Here is a 19129-nt window from a genome sequence, read left to right as displayed (position 1 = left end):
CATTTACCATTTTATAAAATTATAAAGTGCATTCTAATTATAGAAAATATTTTAGAAACCAAATAACAAGGAAAGCAAAAGTCTCCCAAATACACAGTCAGATACTGTGGTATTTTAACCACTAGTCATAGATATTTTTTTAAACAAAGTTGAGATCATACTAAATTTGGAAATTTGAATCATTCTTTTCTGATTAACATTGCATAATGAATATTTTTTTATAAGCTTCAAAAAATGATGCTAGTGGCTGCATAATATTGTACTGTGTGGTTGCTGCATGAATTATGCATTAATTCTCTTATTTTTGAATATTTCTGCCTTATTTTATTTTCTCTAGCTTCATCTTTGATGATTTCATGAGAATAGATTCTTAGAGATGAAATTGCTGAATCAAAGAGTAAGGAATTTTAACACTAAGCAGGGGAAGACAATGACAATGTCCAGAGGAAACTGGCTAATAAAATAGCAGAAACCTCAATGTTGCCATGGAGCAGAGCTGACCTGCTACCCTCTGTTCTTAAATGAGGGATAAATACAATTCTGTTTTACTGAAACCACTTCACTGTTTGGCTTTTGCGACAGCAGCCTAGTATTCCCCTAATTTCTGTTAGATGGCTTAATGTTTTTTTCAGTGATTTTTACAGAATCTTTATCTAAAGAACTAGCCCTATTTTGTACATTACAAATATGTCCCTCAATTTGTCCCTTGCCCTTCAGTGTGGTTTGAGAGATGGAAATAAATAAAAAGTAACTTTTATATGAAAAAGTTAGCCATTTTCTTTCTGCTTTATTTTACTGACTTATACTGAAGTAGTTTTTATAATACTCTGAGGAAAAACTCCGGAGGTAAAAACTAAGAGAAAAGATGGTTTTGAAAATGGAGGGACATTATGAGGTGAGAACTGACGCAGTGATTTCCAACTGTTTTCGATTTGTAGTTCAGAATTGATGTTCCCTATATGTTACATATTTATTGTTATATGTTAATTCAGAAAAAATCAGAAAAGCAACACTGGATAGGAAAAATGAAAAATTTGAACTCATCTAGATTTTTACTATTTGGAGGGAATTTGTTGACATTTTGGTGAAAATCTTTTTAGACTTTTAGACTTTTTTCTAAGTAAAAATTTAAAGATATATATCAACTATTTTTATAGAAAAGAATCATACTAAAATTATTTCATAACTCATTTCTATTGCATCATAAATGTTATTACATTTAAATACATTAAATAGAAATAACTGTATTTATATAAAGTTAAACTGAAATTAAACTGGTTTTAAGAACTTCATGAGATTTCTGGGAATGATTGAAAACCCATATGACTCTGAAAGTAGGCTGGGACTCCCTAAATCAGAAGAATCCAGACAGTGACTAAATAGTCTAGTGGCTTTGCTGACACCACTGTTACAGCTCCAGTATTCTCAATTCAAAACACATGAATGAATGGAGTTTGAAAAGTAATTGGATCTTAAGAAACTCTTCTGTTTGTTGGTTTCATATATTCAAATTAAAAGAATTTTTACCATAAAAAAATATATAAAGGAGTACCTTGGTAAAGTAACCTTGTGTCTTCTGATTTTCTTTCTGGTTAACATTTTCTCCTGCTTCTAGCCTCACTCACTTCAGCCAGACCTAATTTCTAAGGCATGTGACGAGCTAAATAAAATGAAACCCAGAAGAATTCAGGCAGTAAATAGCTTAAGTAGGCAGTCTGCAGAAAACTAGGAGTGTACAATACTCAAGTGAGGAGAATGAGGCTGAACACTGTAAAAGTTCAGTCTGGGTAGTTCTCAAGGATGGTTTAGGACCCCCTGATCAGCATCATTTACTAAAATGCAAATTCTCAGGGATCCCCCTCAGCCCATCCTCCAGTTAGTGAATCAGATGCCCTGGAGGTGAAGAGGTGAAGCCAAGGAGTTAATCCCCAGACAATTCTTTTTTTTTTTTTTTTTTTAGTTTTATTGAGATATAATTGATAAATAAAATTATAATATATTTAAAGTTTATATAGATATATGTATATATGAGCATGAATTTATGTACAACATGATGATTTGTTCAGTCCCTCCCACTGAGTTAACATATCAATGACCTTATTAATTATCTTATTTATTCTTTTTTTTGTGTGTGTGTGTGAGAACACAAGTTACCCTCTTAGCAAATTTCAATTATACAACACAGTATTAACAACTATTTTATACATTGGATCTTAAGAAAAGTCACCATTTTATATATTGGATCTTAAGACTTTATTCATCTTCTAACTGAAGGCTTGTACCCTTTTACCAACCTCCCTCTTCCCTTACCCCCCAGGTCCTGACAACTCTCACCCATTCTACTTTCTGTTTCTATTTTTTAAAAATAAAAATTTCACACATAAGTGAAACCATGCAGTATTTGTCTTTCTCTGCCTGGCTTATTTCATTTAGCATAATGCTAGGTTCATCCATGTTGTCTCAAATGACAGGATTTCCCCTCTTTTAAAGGCTAAATATTCTGTTGTATCTATATACCACATCTTTATCCATTCATCCACTGACAGGCACTTAGGTTGTTTCCACATTTTGGCAATTGTGAGTAATCTTGCAGTGAACGTGGGGGTGCAGAAATCTCTCTGAGATAATGGTTTCATTTCCAGAAGTGGGACTGCTGAGCCATGTGATAGTTCTATTTTTAATTTCTTGAGTAACCTCCATACTGTTTGTCGTGGTGGCTGTACCAGTTTACATTCCCACCAACAGTGTACAAGGTTTCCCTTTCTCCACATGCTTGCCATTATTTATCTTTTGTCTTTTTGATAATTGCTATTCTAACAGATGTGAGGTGGTATCTCACTGTGGTTTTGGTTTGCATTTCTCTGATAATTAATGATGTTGAGCATCTTTTCATGTACCTGTTGACCATTTGTATGTCGTCTTTGGAAAAATGTCTATTCAGGTTCGTTGCCCATTTTAAAAAATCAGGTTGTTAGCTTTTTTGCTATTGAGTTGTATGGGTTTCTTGTATATTTGTGGTATTAAACCCTTACTGGATAGGTGATTTGGAAATATTTTATTTCATAGGTTGCCTTTTCATTTTGTTCACTGTTTCTTGGATGTGCAGAAGCTTTTTAGTTTGCTGTAGTCCAACTTACTTATTTTTGCTTTACTTGCCTTTGCTTTTGGTGTCAAATCCCCCCCCCCCCAAATATTGCTAAGACCACGGACAAAGAGATTATTGCTTATGTTTTCTTCTAGGAGTTTTATGGTTTGAGGTCTTAAATTCAAGTATCCATTTGAGTTGACTTGTGTAAGTGGTGTAAGATCAGGATCCACTTTCATTCTTTTGCATGTGAGTAATTTTCCCGCAACCACTTATTGAAGAGACTATCCTTCCGCCATTGTTTATTGGCTCCTTCATTGAAATTAATGTATTACATAGCCACGGATTTACTTGTGGGTTTTCTACTCTATTCCATTGATCTTTGTATCTGTTTTTATGCTAATACCATACTGTTTTGAATACTATAGTTTTGTAATATAATTTGAAATCAGGAAGTTTGATGCCTGCAGCTTTGTTCTTTTCTTTCAGGATTGCTTTGGCCATTTGGGATCTTTTTATGGTTTCATAGAAATTTTAGGGTTTTTTCCTATTTCTGTAAAAAAAAAAAAATGCCACTGGATTTTTTATAAGGATTATGTTGAATCTGTAGATCATTTTGGGACATTTGAACAATGTTAATTCTTCCAGTCTATGAACATGGACTGTATTCCCATTTTTCATATGTTGTCTTCAGTTACTTTCATCAATGTTTTATAGTTTTCAGTGTACGAACATTTCACCCCCTCAATTAAATTTATTCCTAAGTATTTTACTCTTTTTGATGCTACTGCAATTGAGACTGTTTTTTTTTTAAAAATTTCTCTTTCTGATAATTTGTAGTGAATATAAACAACTGATACTTTATATTGATTTTGTATCCTCTAACTTTACTGAATTCATTTATTAGTTCTAGGAGATTTTTGGTGGTCTTAGGGTTTTTTTATATATAATATAATGCCACCTGCAAACAGTGACAGTTTTACTTCTTCCTTTCTGATTTGAGTGTCTTTTTTTTTTTTTTTTTTTTTTTTTTTGCCTAATTGCTCTGGATGGGACTTCTGGTACTATTGAATAAAAGTGGCAAGAGTGAGTATCCTTATCTTGTCTCTTAGAGGAATATGATTTCAGCTGTGAGATTGTAATATATGGCCTTTATTCTTTTGGGAGATACATTCCTTTTCTACCTAATTTTGTTAAGAGTTTTATTATGAAAGGATATTAATTTTGTCAAATACATTTTCTGCGTATATTGAGATGATTGTATTATTTTTATCCTTCATTTTGTTAATGTGGTTATCACGCTTTTTGATTTGTGGATGCTAAACCACCCTTGTATCCTAGGAATAAATCCCACTTGATCGTAGTATATGATCCTTTTCATGTGCTATTGAATTTAGTTTACTATTATTTTGCTGAGGAGTTGTACATCTATATTGAGTAGGGATATTGGTCTATAATTTTCTTTTCTTATAGTGTTCTTGTCTGTATCCAGATAATGCTGGCCTCATAAAATTAGTTTGGAAGTATTCCATCCTCTTCTATTTTTCAGAAAAGTTTAGAAGGACTAGTTTTAATTTTTCTTTAAATATTTTTTAGACTTCACCAGCGAAGTCATCTGATCCTAGATTTTTCTTTATTGGGAGGTTTTTAATCACTGATCCAATCTCCTTATCACTAACTGGTCTATTCAGGTTTTCTATTTCTTCATGGTTCAGTCTTGGTATGTTATACATTTTTAGGAATTTATCCATTTCTTCTTGGTTATCTAATTTGTTGGCATATAACTGTTCATAGGACCCCGGAGATTCTTATGTGCACCAAGGTTTGAGGAGCAGCAGGTTAGATCAGATGTGAAGTCTGTTCTGTTTACATGATGTCCAGTTGCCTCTAATATTTGGCTCCTTCTGTGGCAGCTCAGCTAGAGGAGGTGTCATGACTAATTATCAAGAACTTAGCAGGAACACCTTGAATACATACACAATCATGAATACAGTTTCATGAAATGGAGCCAAGACCAGGACAGGTGTAGTAAGTAGCAGGTGGCAGGGTACGAACCAGATCAGAGCAGTAGAGATGTACTGCTGTAGTCCTAAATGCAGTTCATTCCACAATCAGTTAAAGGATGTCAACGCTAAGAAATCTAGATGTAAAGAGGGTGCAGTGCCTATGACTTGCTGCTGTGGTAAAGTCAGCCTAGGATGCAGATACCTCAACTGTGTTCAACAACAAATGGCAGTCATGCCCTGAGATGTACTAGGCCTGGCGTGACCAAGACAGACAGAATCCTTGCTTTCAAGAGCTCACCTTCTGGTGGAGAGACAGTGGGCAGCTTAGCCCTCAGTGGTCTCTTGGGTGACATCTGGCAGCCAAATTCCTGTGGAAAGACATTGAGGGGGAAGCACAAGATTGGATGTAGAACAAGCTCGAAGGAAGGCGAGGCTTCATTCATTTTCCATCACTCTTCCATGTTTTGTTTCAACCTCATTCAGTAAAACCACAGGGGAAACTATACTTATTCTGAGAATGAAGAATACAGCCAGACCTCAGATCATTTGGATTTCATTAGTTGGAATTTGTAATAATTTGGAGAGTGGCTTAACTGAAGTTTACCTAAGTTCATCTATGAAAAAAAACCCAAAAAACATAAACATTGATTCTATAAACTTGAGTAAACCTGCTTTCAAACATATTCAAAGTTCTCTGTTAGATATTAGCAAGTGTAAAGCTAATTACAAATCATTTTAGAGTTGTCCCTGAATTTGCTACTAGTGAACCTAGTTCACAGGACCAGTTATTCAGTCTATTTTGCAATATTTCAAGTATCTGAAAATAGTATAACTATTTCTTTCTGAAGTGGCTTGGAATTCTCTCCCTATCTTTCCCTATATAAGGCCTTTCTGTCTCCTTTTCGCTTCTCCCTCTCTCCTGACCTCTTCCCCTCCCCCCCTTTACCTTTTTTCTCCCCTACCTCTGTATTTCCCTCCTTCCTCTTTTTCTGCTGGCTTTTTCACCTGCCCCCCACCCTGCCACCCCATCACTCTGCCTCTCTCACTTCTGTTTCTAACCAGAAGTTGGGAGAAGTTTATAACTGAAATAAGCATTACCAAATAAGAAACTGGGCAATCAGAATGTTTCCAAATGCTAAGTCTTCCTCTGCGAATTTCCCTGGGTGAGGCAGGCTGAGCTCAAAATATCTGTCCTCCAAGCAGCAAGCTCTAGGCTCGCCACACAGGCTGCCTGACCGTGGGTTTGGAAAGCTTGGGAGCCTGCAGGCAGGCTCTGTTCCTCCTGCCTTTTCAACCTTTTTACATCAGCCAATCTGTAATTTAAATGACACTTATTGATTACTGTGGAAACATCCAGCAGCACACGTTTTCTTACAGAAATAAAGAATTCTGGTGGCAATTTATTAATGCTAAATTGCCTTTACAGGGCAGAAGGAGAAAAAGACTCTAATTTGCACACACATTCTTCTGGAATGAAAGAATCTTTACCATCATGAAGCCATTTCAGCTGTCTCATCCCTAATTACCACTTGGTATCTCTCTCTCTCCCCTTTGCTCCTTCCCTAGTGTTCTCTTTGTTTTTAATTGGGGATTCCAGCCATCTGGATCCACTAGCTTATGAAGGCATCAGAGAAACAGAACATAAAAGAAAACAAACTTCACCCATTTCAATCAAGTCCACATCTGAAAGCTCCCATACTCTGCAGCATTTCCTTTGCTATAGGAAATATGGTGTCAGAATGAGCCAGAGTGAAAGGATGTCTGGGGATGAATGCAAAGAGAAATGCTAATGCCCCATTAGAGTTCAGGCCTGGGCTCCAAACCACTTGAAGGAGAAGCTGCCCAGCATGTCAGTTTGCCACATGGTGGAGGAAAGGGCCTGGGGGGTTTATGATGAGAAGTCTGGGCTTTGCAAGCAACCCCATCTGGGTTTGAACCCTGGCTCAGCCATTTTGAATGCTCTAATTTGGGACAGGATTTGTTTTTTTTAATACTTCCTTTTCTACCTAGAAAGATTGGGAAACTTTAAAGGTGTGATTATTAAGTGAAGTGAAATATGAAAATACTCATTAAATGATATTTTAAAATATTGGTTTAAAGGTAATAGCAGCACATATGATGGCTTCTTGGGGCCAAGTTTGTATAGGAAGAACTTAGGGGTTGATAGGAATGGCTGCACGTCTTATCTTGAGGTTACAGATGCACTGTAAGTAGCGCACTCTTTTTGTCTAGTGGTTATTTGGGGTAAAAGACAATTATGGAGCAGGGGCCAGGAGTCTGCGAAGCCACTCTTTGGTACTGCCTTTGCATCTGCTAATGATAACTATTATTAACAGTTTAGAGAAGTTTATTTCAGTTTCCTTCCCATCCACCCTCCATACTTTCATGAGTATTTTCTCAAATCAGCCCACCTTCTAAATGTTCTTCCCTCCACTTTTTTCCAGCTCTAACTTTATCTTCATCCAGGCTGTCACAGCCTCTTATCCAAGCCACAGCCACAGCCTCCAAAACAACTTCCCTTTCTTATGTTTTCTTTCATTCTTCTTATTTGAGCCTCAGTAATCTTATATAGTAACCTGAGAGTTTTGTACACCAAGCATGGCATTTAACTTAAAAAAATTTTAATGGCTTTTCACTGCCCATAGAAATAAAGTGCAATAGAAATAAAGGCTCTATATGTTTCTTTGGTTTCTGTTAACCTCTCCACCACTAGCGAGCCCTGGCCTCCGCTGCTCTCCTCTCCAGCCACACTGGACATGTCTGAGTCCATGACTGTTTTGTGCTCCCTCTCATCTCCGTGCTGTTCCCTCTGCTTGGAGTGTGCGTCTCTGTTCTCTTCACCTGTCTAATTCCTATCCATTCTCTCTGTATCTACTGGGTTATCCTAACTTCCCTAGTGGCTCAGCTTGTTGTAAGGCCACAGAGCACTTGCAATAGTTTATTGGTAATTCACTCATTCTTTCTCTGAGTCAACCGTTCGGTAAATATGTGGTTAGGCACTTTGCTCAACAGTGCAGAAACAATGATGAACAAAACCAGACAGGAATCTCCTCATGGCGCTCAGTCTATGGGGAGAGACAGAACTTAAAATCAAATAATCAGACAAACCAATTTATATTTACTAATTACATGAGTGTATGAAGACAGACTGCATAGTGCTGAGAGAAGTAATTAACCAGGAGATCTGATCTGACCAATGAATGAGGAAAGATGTCTCCATGGAAGTGATGCTTGAGCTGAGATCCTAAGGATGAACAGGAGTTAACTAAGTGATGAGAAGGTCAGGTGGGAACAGCATAGATAAACCCTGTGGCAGGCGGACACATGCCAAGTTTGAGGAAATGAAGAAGCCCCTGTGGCAAGAAAGTGATGAGGATAGAGACATGCATAGTCAGTGTATCACAAAAAGATCTGCAGTCCATGTGAAGGATTTTTCACTTTATCTTGAATGCTCTTCTAAGTCAAGAAGGGATTAGGGGGAGGACAGAGCGGCTGTGAGATAACCAGTTGGGAGGCTTCTGCTGTGCTGCAGAGGATGGTGGATCAAAACAGACTGGGACCTCGGAGGTGAAAAACAGTGGCTGGATTTAAAAGATATTTAAGAGGCAGAATGCACTAGACATGATGATGAGTTGAATGTAGGGATAATGAGAAAAAGTTGTTAAGGATGAGTTTTAGCTTATAGAATTTACTACAAAAAGAAACCGAAAAGAAGCCCAGAGGGATGTTCTGGGATTTAGTTTTGTACACATTGGCTTAATTTGTTCTCCTTTGCTAGACTGTGACAGTCAGGGATTCTTTGTCTTTTTCATCAATACATACCTGGAAACTACACATCACGTGTACATTATAGAGATGCAGTAGATTTATTGACTGATACAAAACGCTTGAATTCCCACTTTGGGGGTTAATTTATTGAAGAACTGTGTGCTGGTAAAATCAGCAGTTAGTGCCTCCTCTGTGCAGCCACTAGAGTTGCCTCCCTTCTGAATTCAGAAGTTGACCTCACCTTCACCTCTATTTTCACAAAACTACTGTGCCAGTCTTACTGATAAAAACAGTTGTCCTCAACCAATGCAGTCTCTTCTTGCCAGACCTTGCTCCACCCTGTGTGGTTTTCCTCCAGTTTTTTTCAGCTATGTGTCCATTCCAAAGTAATGACTTCCCTGCAGCCAGACTTACTACCATATACGCTGGGCTTCTGGAAAACCCCCAGGGTCATCGGAATATATTTTCAAAAGCCATTATCCTAATATTATTCATCCATTACTCATTACCAGTTAATGGTATCTAACCCATGCGTCAGTACATTTCCAAGACTTCTTTGTCCAATGTTTACTCTAGCTTAAACATTACATAAAACATTGCAGTCTTCCAAGTACAGAATAACACTGAATTCACACAAAGTATTTCTTTACGCACAACACAGAACAGCAGCCAAGCATGTCTGATTCTCACCACTAACCCCGTTATTTCCTGAACACGTATATCCTTCATTCCCGGAACGATAGAAGCGATCATTTATTGAGCATTTACTCTGCTCTGTATGTCATTCTACGCACTTCACTTGTATTTATTAATTTAATCCTCACTACAATCCTTTTAGGTGGGCACTGTTTCCATTTTACAGATGATGACACTGAGGCATGAAGAGGTTAAGTAGCTTGCCCAGGTTCACCTGACTGGGGAGTGGCAGCCTGGGGATTCACATTCAGGCGGTCTGGCTCCAGGGTCCTCCCCCTTTACCCCACTCCACGTGCTGCCTCTCAGACAGCTTTCCCCTTACATGCTGAGGCCTGGACAGCCAGGGTCAAGAATTCCAGTTCTATAGCTTGTTTATGCCAAAATTTTTACAGATAATCTGTTTGAGTCCAAATGAAGTGTCAACACTTTTACCCTGGCACTGAAGGTCGGCCTCAGTATGGCTCAGACCCACATTTCCAGGCTTAGATCCCTGTCTGCTACCTGAACGCAGCCCTTCTACCAGCTGCTCCTCTACGAGTTCTCATCTCCACGCCAGTGCATGGATGCCCTCCTGCTGTCTCCGCAGAAACTTCCTCATCTCCTTCAGGACGTGTCTCACGTCTCCTTCATGAAGCTCTTCCTCATGCGCCTAACTCTTCATTTGAACTCACAGAGCACCTTCTTTCCTTGGTACTTGTGATAGTTTTCAAAATATATTTATTTCATACAGTCCTAACTGTACGATTTTAGAGCTGAGAGGGACCTCAACAATCATCTAACCCAAAAGTTCTCATTCCTTTTTTTAAAAAATGTAAGATGACCCATTTTAAAACAAGCAATTCAGCAGCATTTGGTCCATCCATAATTTGGGGCAACCACCACTTCTATCTAGTTAGTTCCAGAACACTTCAGAGTAAAACCCCCCTACACATTAAGCAGTTCCTCCCTATGCCTCCCTCCCCTGGCCTGTGGAAACCAACAATCTGTGTTCCATCTCTGTGGATTTATCTATCCTGGATCTTTCACGTGAGTGGAATTGTATAACATACTGCCTTTCGTGTCTGGCTTCTTTCACTTAGTGTAATGTTTTGGAGGTCCATCCATACTGTGGTATATATCAGCATTTCCTTTTTATGGTTGAATAACACTCCATTGTCTGCATACACTACAGTTTGTTTATCCATTCTTCCACTGATGGACACTGGAGCTACTTCTGATTTTTGACCATCCTGAATAGCACTCTTCTGGGGCAGGTGTTTGAAGCTGCCTATTCTGCCATTTTACTGACATCCAGCCTCATCCCTTTTTTTCAAATGAACTACTATTAGAAACCAGTTGTATAATAGATACAAATAGATGGAAGTGAGCTTCTCTGGTTGAAGCCTGGTATGGGGCCTTTCCCCTCAAATTAGACCAAGGAGCTCAAATCTAGAGTCCTCTGTGGAACCCAGTTTGAGGGCCTCTGAGTTAGTCCATCTCCGTGTTATAGATGAAGAAACTGAAGCCCAGACTTTGCACTAAAGCCAAATAGCTGATTAGTATGACAAAACACACTTATTAAAATATGTTTAAATAACAAGATCATGATGAAGCAGGAATTAAATTAGGATTAGATGACACATTTTCAGGACATATTTATAATAAATAATCAACTTCTTTGTTCAGGAAAACATACAGAAAACCCCAGAAAAAACTGAACTTCTACACCAACTCTCATAAATACAACATCTTATTTTATCTTGAGATTCATGTATCTGATTCTGTAGAAGTGGATAAATCTACAGTATAGTACAATACAATACCTTTGTTGCACATTAGAATCACTAGGGAAAATTTTACAAAATTCTGATGCCTGGCCGCCATCCCAGCACAATTAAATCAGAATTTCTGGAGGTGGGGACCAGGTATCAGAATGCTAAAAAAATCTCCCCAGGTGATTCTAACGTTCAGGCAAGGTTGAGATCCTCTGGCTTTGGCTGTGGCCACAAATATATCACTCTTACTCATTTTTTCCATGTACTCTTCCCCCCCAGTGCCTAGCTTCCATGTCACAGGACCTTCTCAGGCTACTCCAGTTCACTCTTCTCACTCTTCTCAAAAGAACTGGGGCAGTTGGGGGTTTCACTCATTTTGCTCTTACCCATGCCCTGACAAAGCATTGTTTCTTGCCTCTTGCCTGAATTGGCCTTGTGTCTTCAAATGGAATACAAGGTCTTGATGATCAGAAATAGAATCTGCACCCCCCCCCTTATTTCTAAATCACCCATCATAAAATCTGTGCTTCTTTTCTATTAAAAACATAGTTATCCTGCTCTTAACCTAGGGTTGAAGCCCTGGGTATTTGTGGAATGGCTCTGAAGACTGAATGTGATACAAAGGGACTGTGAATATCCTTGGAAAGCATGCCACGTTATTTACACACAAAAGATCACATTGCTATTGTAACTAGGAAGAAAAACAGCCATCCTTATATTTTGCTTTCCAGGAAGTATACTGCAGAGAATTACAGAAAAAAGGAAAATCTCAATTTCCTTTCTAGTTTAATTCAAATTTGCTTTCATAGAAAAAGGACACACTTCATTATTGTCCGGGGACTTACATATCTCATTTAACTCCCACAGTGCTTTTCTAGGGATTACCTTCATTTTATAGCTGAAAAAATAAAATTGTTTAAGACCCTACTTATAAATGGCATAACTGGAACCCAGGTTTGTCCTACTCTAAAACCCGTATCATTTTATCAAACTCACATGCTCCTTATAGTTATAATGGTGTGGCTAGGATTTCTTATTCCAAGTTGCATAAAATTGATGTGGTATAAAATGGTAAGTTTTCATGGAGTGGTCTGAAAGGGATTCCCTGCAAAGTATATGTGACTGGGACTAAAAGATGGACTGTTTCTTGGTGGAGAATTATCTTCTCCTGAAGCAGGTTTATCATCCCTATACAAATTGGTCCCAAGGTCTTGTACCCTCTGCTTTCTCCCACATTTTTGTGTGTTACTTGCTGTATCAAGTATTGAAAGCAAGATCTTCAGAGGGTACAAACAAAGCATAGAAAAAGACAGATAATGCTTGTCTGTTCTTCTGATATCTCTATTTGCCTTAAGTCTAGAGCTGGCCAGATTTTGAAAAGGAAGTATGATACAGAGACTTGAGAGACTCCAAAATGACCTTTTTATCCAAAAATATTTCTCTAAAAACCTTAGAATTAAAAAAAAAATTTTTTTTAATGGAAGTACTGGAGATTGAACCTAGGACCTCCTGCATGCTAAGCATGGGCTCTACCACTGAGCTATACCCTTGCCCCCAAAACCTTAGAATTTTAAAACTAGAGACATATATACAGTTCTTGGAATATTCTGATGAATTCAGAAAGTACCTAATATAAATAAAATACACAGCTTTAAAAGAGCAGGCAACTCAAGCCGATTGTGATAGGAACCAGGATTGGGGCAGAAAAAGCAGAAAGCAAAGTCTTCTTCATTAAAGAGTGAAGAAAGACAGTGACCAAGACAGAGGACACATTTCTCCATCCCCACCCCAAACAACCCCTCTGTATCCTCCAGTAAGGCTTGCTGAGGGCCTCCTGAAATGAACAGCTCTCTCCAGACATACCTTGAAGGAGCCACTCTTGAACAGCCAACACTCCCCCTCTGAGGCCAGACTCAAACGATCCTTCCCAGCAGGGTAATGAATGGAGGCTTCTGGCGAGCACCTGAAGGCCAACTCCTGTCTTTCAGGCTTGGATTTCAGGAAACAGCTTGGGAGGATGCTCTCCAGGCCCTGCAACTCCTGGGACTTGTCTTGAGATCCATGGGAGAGTGGAGGCTAAGAGGTATTAAAGCTGCCCTGAAACCCTGTAGCCTGAGGGGGATTTGAGGGTGGAGGAGGAGGGGGTGGATCAGCTCAGCTGCTTCACCTTCCCAGATAATCCATCACTGCCACCGTAGCTGCAGGAAAGCAGTCCCGTAAACTGTCTGCCTGGAAGGAAGGATAACCTGCCGCTGGCTTTTATTTTCAGTTGAATTATAACACTTACCTTCTCATCTGGCCTTTCATCAAGAGGCTTAAGTGTTTTTCTTTCTGTGGGCCTAGCTGGCCACGTTTCCCCATCCATTATCGGCATAGGAACCTGCCATGCTGAACCCATGTGCAGTCCCCCTCCCCCAATGCCCCATCCCCCAGGGGCTCCTTAGCAGCAACAATTTTATAATTCAGAACAGACTCTCCTCTGAGCAATTGATCTTACAAGTACATTACAACTGGCTCTAACAGGAGTTACCAAAGGCAGGGATTTCAGAAACAAGATGTGAACTCCCCAAAAGATGGGCACCATAAATACCTCCAGCATCTTGGAGTTTACCTGTAGAATCTGGCTATGCCTTTTGGAAATTTTCTGTGTCTGGGGCTCAGAGGGACAGTGGTCTGGGAATGTGGGGTCGTTGAAGATTATCATTAATAGGCTTGTTACCTTTAAGAGAAAATTGTGGGTTGGTTAGGGCCAGTAGGGTAGGAGCTAGGAAGTCAGAATATCTGTGTTCTAATCCTGGCTTGTATAAACATGAGCAAGTGATTTAAACTCTCTGAGCCTCAACTTCCTCTGAAAAATGGATATAACAATACCAACTTTATAAGATTGCTGTATGGGTTAAACGTCATAATCTCTATAAAAGCTCTTAGCACAGAGTCTGACATGGTATGTGCTCAGTAAGTGTTAGGCATCATCGTTCATTCATTGGTTCATTCTCGAAATGGTTACCAATCACCTATATTCTGTTGGCTTTACCTCCAAAATATATCTCAGATGCAACCACTCCTCTCCATGTCTGGTGTCAGTATCCTTCAGCAGCCGCAATCATTCTCCATCTAAGCTTTTCCAATAGCCACTTTACTGTTGCCCTCTCAAATTCATTCTTCCCACAGAAGAGAGATCTTTTATAAAAGGTAAAACTGATCGTGTCACTTTTATGTTTAAAACTTCTCAGTGGAATTCCACTGCTCTTTGATTTAAATTAGAACTTCTTCCCAGGTCCTAAAAGGCCTTGTCTGATTTTACTTCTGAAAAATGTCTCAGTGTCAGATTGTTCTGTTTGTTTTCCTCCTTCCCTCCCTTCTTCCCTCCCTTTCCCCTTCCTTATCCTCCTCCTCCTCCCCTGTCCTCTCATCAGTTAACCTCTAGCCACACTGTCCTCCTGTGTCAAAGACTGGCCAGTTCCTCAGCAAGTCACTCCTCTGAACTCCTAATTAGAATGAGATCGTAACATAATGTTTTCTTATCACCATTTGCTATTAGGTGTGGCCATTGACTTGAGTCCTGCCAGTGAAATGGGATCAGAAGTGACAAGTTATCACTTATACGCCTGGACCCCCAGACACAATCTTTTCTTTCTTTCTTCATCTGTTAGCTGGATGCTAATGTGGGTGAAAACCTCAGCCATTATACTCTAAGTAAATGGATAAGAAATGTTTACTCTGTTAAGTCACTGAGATTTTGGAATTTAATTATTATAACAGCTATCTCTCTATTTCTCAGACATTTCATTTGCTATTCCCTCTGCCTGGAATATTTTTATTCCTTAGGTCTAATGCCAGCTCTGCATATGGCTGGGACATGGCTTCTTCACATCTCAAATATTAACTCCTCAGACTTGGACCCCATAATCCCCCTGCCTAAAAGCTTCATGTCATCTGCTAGTTTAGTATGGATTCCTCAGGGACTGGCATATTGCCTGGAAATAAATAAATGAATTGAATGAACAAGTAAAAAAATAAAATATTTAATAGACACTGAGCAGAACCTTGGGACTGAAGGAAATTTTGATTTATTTGGTGATAAGAAAATTAAAAAATTTTAATGACAAATGTATTAGGGTTCTTCAGAGAAACAGAATCAATATGTAATGTAATATATATATATATGTTCTATATATGATATATAGAACCAATAGGATATTGGATATGTCCTAGGGGGAAAATACATATTTCTATCTATCTTTCTCTTATCTATCTATCTCATGTGATCATAGAATCTGAAGAATCTTACAATCTGTTGTTTTCAAGCTGGAGACCCAGGAATGCTCGTGGTGTAATTTTTAGTTCAAGTCTGAGGGCCTGAGAACTAGGGTGGTGGGAGGTGGCAATGGTGTAAATCCCAGTCAGTGGGAGGGCAGGAAAAGATTGATGCCTCAGCTCAACAGGCAGCCAGGAAGAAGACAAATCCTTCTTTTCTATGCATTTTGTGCTATTCAGGCCCTCATCTGATACCTGCCCATATTGGGAAGGGCAGTCTACTTCACTGAGTCCACTGATTCACATGCTACTCTCATTCAGAAACACCCTCACTGGCATACCCAGAGAAATGTGTAATCTGGGCACCCCTTGGCTCTGTTAAGTTGGCACATAAAATTGATCATCACAAATTCCTAAGAATGTACAGATTTATAGAAGAATTTATAAGAAACATGGAACAAAATGAGATGGCACACACTTAAAAGAAGAGTTGAAAGAATAAGGAAAACCTCACAAAAATCTACAAGGTAGTCAATTATGATTCTCTCTGTTTTACAGATGAGGCTATAGGCTCAGAGAGTTTTCCTTACTTTGCCAAAAATTACATTATCTGGTAAATGGTTGAGTTTACCAAGGCAGTCTTTTGACTCCAAATTCTATGTTCCTAGCACCAAGAAAGAACTTTATTTTCTACTCAAATCCTGCCCAATGGTAAATATCTAGCTTAAATATTATTCCTCCCCATAAGATTTTCCCTGGTGTATATGATACATACTTCCATTAATGAAGCACTGCTGCCTTGTGCGGTTGACTGTACATTTAAATCTACCCTCACTAGACTCATGCTGCCATTTGTTTTCACTCATTTATTCGTTCTTTATCCTATTCATTTATTCATTAAACAAATGCTGCTCAGAGCCAATATGTGCTAAGTACGGCAACTAAAAAAGGAAATAAGAAATGATCCTTTCCCTGGAGAAAGTTACAAACTAGTAAGAGTGATACATAAGCAATCTTCTTGGATCATGAAGAAGTGAAGAGAGAAAACATAAACTAAAGATAGTGGAGCTGAGGTCACAAGTGAAAACAAGCTTCTCAGTCTGAACTTCCAGCTTCTAGACTTAATTTACATGAAAGAGAAATTAAGTACATTATTTAAGCCACTTTAAATCAGTCTGTTTTGCTAATAACATGCCATTCCTAATTGATACCTGGACCTAATACAAAACATTGAAACAGCAAGAAAATTGCATTTAATCATAGTTTAAAAAAAATCTGTCTGCAGAAATATATAAATTGAATAATTATGGAACCAGAGAGGTGAAATGACTACATATGTATTTCAACTCAACTGAATTGCATAAACTAAGTAGCTGCTGTTCATACCAAGAATATCCAGTTCCTATGTCTTATTTTTTAATGTTAGGTAGTGTCCCAGTGGTGTAGGGAAGAGAGATTTTCACATCATCATGTCCCTTTCACTTGGGATACTCCAGAGGGCTCCAGAGGTAGAATCCATATGACTAGGTGCCCACCCTATAAAGCTGTCCCATAAATGAGACGCACTCTTCAGTTCTTCCAGTTCAGCTCTGCTCTGGGGAAGGGGCAGGGTTTTTTGCTAGTTCATCAGTATTTTAATTGGAAATTGGCATTGACTAGGGGAAAAGGCAGAAATCTTCGATGTCTCTTGATACATCCCCTATTTTAAAAGATGAAGATTTACAAGGTCTGGAGTATGTGAGTGGAGAGAGTGCAATGTCATTTTCCCTTTTAATAGGATACATTTGGTGGGGAAAATAGAGTTGGGTAAGGTGACTTCTGTTTGTGCTTAGATAATTGTACATCAGTCTTCTGTGGAGGCTTTGGGTCTTGTTCCCTCTAAGTATACTCAGCCACAAGTTCTTCCCCTACCCTCTCTCTTTAATTTCTAAGCCCTCATTTATCTTAAAGTACTTTCGGGGCATAGGAAAGTAGAACACTTATGTTTATGTTTAATTTATAATTAACTTTATATGTTAAACATGTTATAAGAACTATTTGAGTTTTATTTGTAGCCTTATTTTCTTAGGTATAGGGGATCCCATTTTATCTGAAATGAGTAAGATTCCCCTGACATCCAGTTGGCTTTGGACCCACAGCACATTTGAACAGTTACTTGGAATTTGGGTTTTGGAACTAGACTCGGTTTGGAATTGGGTCCTCAGAAATAGATTTAGATTCAGGCTGCTAAGATTCAGTAGGTGTTTCCCATTTGTTTGGAGCAAAAAAAAAAAAAGATTTTGATTCCCAAGTTTGCTTTTACAGGAACCTTCAAATGAGAGGACCAGTGACCAAGCTAAATCACTAATTTGAAAAGATGGTAGTTTTTCTTTGGGTTAAGGATGTTGTCGGAAATTAGAGCTACTTTGAAAGTTCGTACGAACCACAAAATTTTTTAGAGTTTTAGTTTACCAGACTGGCTCAGAAACCTATGAAAAAATATTGAAAAACTGAAATAATTTTTAAAAAGACAATGCAGTTTAACCTCTCATTTGGAACAAGTATTTCTTTTGCTTTGTTAAATTCAAGAGAGCCTCTTCTTGAGCTGAGGTTTACTTATAAAGGTGTTAACATCAAAAGGGACATAGATTGGGCATAACCTGGGCAGGCTGCTGTATCATGACACTCCCCTTTTTCCATGGCATCACCCTTTCTAATGAAGAGAAAGAGCGTGAGGGTGGGAGGGCCTGCGTGGGGCAGAGGCAGTAATTCCTCCGAGCCTGGAGCAGAGCAGCTGTTCCAGGAAGTGACCGCATCATCGTTTCCTAACATCCGTTTGATTCCTAAAGGAAAGGAGCTGAATGACTGGCAATGGGGACCTGAGGGAGAAATTGTTTCCATGTTTGATATACAGTAGCTGTGAAGTAGTATCCTCCTAATTTGGACATAGAAGAACTTTTCCACATGGATCCTGTGGCAGACTGTGTTTTTCAACTATGGCTGTATCTATCTGTCTGTCTGTCTATCCATCCATCCTCCATTTCACATGGTCTTCCTATAATGTGACATTGACCACTGACACTTCTCCACTGAGAAGCAAGGTCTGTATTCTCTCCCCTTAAACCAGAGTGGACCTCTGTAACTGACTTGGTCAGCAGTATGTGGCAGAAGTGTCGATGTGTGACTTCTGACACCAAGTCACAATAGGCAGTATTGCTTCTGTCTGGCTTTCTCTCTCTTTGGATGCTCAACTTTCGAGCAAGCCGGTGTGCTGTGAGAAAGCCCAAACTAGCTCACACAAGAGGTCACATGCAGAAACCCATGTGGAAGGGAACTGAGACTCCTAGCCAACAGTAGGAATCAACCACCAGATCTGTGAGCGAGTGAGCCATGGCAGGCGTCCAGCCTCCACCCTAAGGGCCTATCCAGCTGACACCAAGTGGAGCAAAGGTTAACTGTCTCTACTGAGCCCTGCCCACATTGCAGATTTTAGAGCCAAATAAATGAGGTAATTATTTTAAGCCAATAAGTTTGGGGTGGTTACACGGCCATTAGATAGCAGGAACAAAGACTGTTAAGTGTAA

The sequence above is a fragment of the Camelus bactrianus genome, chromosome 9 (assembly GCF_048773025.1).
Source record: "Camelus bactrianus isolate YW-2024 breed Bactrian camel chromosome 9, ASM4877302v1, whole genome shotgun sequence".
Lineage (NCBI taxonomy): Eukaryota > Metazoa > Chordata > Mammalia > Artiodactyla > Camelidae > Camelus > Camelus bactrianus.
This window is presented reverse-complemented; position numbering follows the sequence as displayed.